Here is a 2,891-nt window from a genome sequence, read left to right on the forward strand (position 1 = left end):
CAGAAACCTGTGCAGATGCAGGCACTGCCCCTTTTGTATCATCCAGGAGGAAACTGCTTTTAACGTTTTCTGGGAGTGCCCCTTTGCACAGGGCCTTGGAACTTGAACTTAAAGACTTTGTAATAGAAGTCTGTGGTACACACTTTGGTGTGTTAAATGGACTCTTCTGTGGAACTCATTCACAGGACATTGACGGTGCATGGTGGATGCTGTGCTGCTTTAAGGACGCCTTATGGTGTGCCAGAGAGCGCCTCATCCACCAGCAGGAGAGGATGTCCATCGAGGACTGTCGCAGACTGACCTACACTCTGTTTAGAGACCAACACCTGATGGACTCTACGGAGGAAGAGGATGTCTGAAGATCTCCCCTCCCACCTGTGTGTATCCACTGGCAGTTCAATAAAGCTTCGGGCCTGTGAACTCTTCCCTCCTCCCTTCACACCCGTTGCCCAGTTGAATGCTATTTCGACAGTAAAATTACTTAAAATATGTTTTTTTTTTAAGTACTGATTTCAGGGTAATGCGGTGTCATGTATGATGTGTTGCGCAGAGTAAGATACCCTGAAACATCACATCGGGCATCATACCGCTGAATGAATGTATGTAATTTATTTGTACGCTTGGAACTGTATTGTTATGTAGTATATTGATGCGCTGCGTCGCAGTACATAGTGGAATGTACCCTGTTGAAGTATTTGTTTTTTTGTATATTTTCTTTGAAAAATAAAAGTATACATTTTCAACAAAAAAAAAAAAAAAAACATCTGTTCTCATCAGTTTAATATCCGATACGTCCCCTATCTGGGGACCATATATTCAATGGATTTTTAGAACAGGGAGATGGAAGAAGAGCTTGCTCTGTCCTCTCCACGCATCGACCTGGTATTGCAGTACCTCCAGGACCGATGCACCCCTTTCTTACGCAGTGTCAGATTTGAATGGAAAATCATCCAGCTTGTGTGTTGTGTCTTCTTGCTCACAATGTTTGTTGCTTAACCTCCTCCTTGCAATAAATTGGCATTTAACCCTTGTGTCTGTCTTCATTGCTTCTTGTCACTTGGGGGAAGGAGGAAAGGTTTTTGCTGATCGCCAAATAACACTCTATGAAGTTGCCTATTTAGGAACACCTAGATTTAGTCAGTGCACTAATTTCAACAAGACAGCTAGTGTCCTACTCCTCGCTCTCCTAAGGCCCAAAATGAAGCCTTCAATAGCAGTGACCACCCTGTCAAACAAGGGGGCTGAATTTGCTCCATTGCTGTGTGCCTTTCTGCAGCAAGCAGCTAGCTTGAAAAAGTCTGCTGAGGCAAAGTTTTTTTACTATTTATCTGGAGAATCCCTTAGTCTTTGACTCCCTCTAGTGGCTCTCGTTTTTCGTCCACGTTATGTTAACTAGGAGGCGTGCCCTTGCAAATGATTTCCCTCTTAAACGTGCACGAGGAGCACCTGCATCTGTGCAATTCTTATTTTGGGATGACTAAAAGGTCAGAATGGGCTCCAGCAGTGTTGGGCAGGTGTCAGAAAAGTGTGGATTATCTGACATAGTGAGACTGGTGCAAACCCATTATACCTACGAGATCACCCTGGCGCATAGGAAGCGCTCTTGATCTGCCATACTGACTCTTTGGAACCCATGGCAGGTTTGGTATAGTAACAAGTGGAACCGCTGATACACCCTATGAATTTACTGATTTATTCTCAATGCTCTCATACCCCTTTCCCTCCCCCCGTGCTCATGCCCCTTTCCCCCCTTTATTAGTACGATGCGTATTATTAACACTTTACCTATCGTTTGAGATTTCTGTGTATGGACATATCCATGTTATGCCGTGCATGACCTATCATTGCACGCTTTATGAGTCTCCACTGTTGTTTTTGCACTGTATATTCATTTATACTCTGATACTGTTGTACTGCTGTATTTGATGAATACCAATAAAAATATTTGAAATAAAAGTGTGGATTGGCCAGTAGACAGGGGATTAGGCCTGTAGGCCAGCGACGCCCGTCTGGCTTCGGATTCACACCTCCGGACAGCCTAGACTGGGGGGAGGGCAAGGGCTGGGCACATGCAAACTGGCACCTCTCACTCGGAACAGAGAATAATTGGGTTATCGCTTCTCAGCCTTTTGAATAGATCGAAGGACTCCCGCACGTGACCTGTTTTGGGGATCAGCGGGCCAGGCCTCTGAGCCTGGCCAAGTGAGCATTATACTTTTGGGGGTTCACCCCTGAAGGTGGAAGGCCGAGAGCGAGAGAGGTTTATCCTCTAAAAGAAAGCCTATGTTTTGCATATCCTTGAATCTATAATGGATGACCAAGTCCATTTTACTTCAGCGGCCAATGAGGTGCGCTTCCGCTGAAATTGATGGAGAATGTAGAGATGAAGATTGTGCTAAGTTGGTCATGGAAAAATTATGTTATCTGTATGCGGAGTGGAAGGAGAAGATTTACTGTGTATGGCAGAAAATATCGTAATCAGGGAGTGGTGGAGGTGGTGTTTAACCAATATGCAAATTATCAATATTTTAAGAAGCAGTGGCAAGAGGTGAAAAATAACCCTGAGATGGAGAAATTCAGCGTGGAGTTTTTACATCGCAGTCCATGGAAAATGGTCACTGTAATGATGTACAATCCATATGTGACCACTAGAGAAGTGACAGATTTTTTAAAGATCGAATGTGAGGAAGTGGAATTTGTAAAGAAAATTGACAACAGTGTGGGTGTTTGGTCCGGTAAAAGATTGTGCAGATGCAGATTCTATGTGAACGAGTTTGCTGCGGATCACCTGGAACACATAAAGCAGACTTTTCAGATTGGCCGTAATAGGGCGTTCCTTAAGTATTCTGGAATGCCTGCCTATTGCTGGAAATGTGCTGATGGAGGACATA

At 44.2% G+C, this 2,891-nt stretch overlaps 1 non-coding gene across 1 annotated transcript; it reads left to right on the plus strand.

The window, feature by feature from the left end:
- The first annotated feature begins 731 nt into the window (after positions 1-731).
- Positions 732-916, plus strand: LOC120938644. The gene has a single exon (XR_005749189.1). It is a non-coding gene; the product is annotated as a U2 spliceosomal RNA (small nuclear RNA).
- Positions 917-2,891: the final 1,975 nt, after the last annotated feature.

Source organism: Rana temporaria, chromosome 4 (genome assembly GCF_905171775.1).
Source record: "Rana temporaria chromosome 4, aRanTem1.1, whole genome shotgun sequence".
In the NCBI taxonomy this organism is placed as follows: domain Eukaryota; kingdom Metazoa; phylum Chordata; class Amphibia; order Anura; family Ranidae; genus Rana; species Rana temporaria.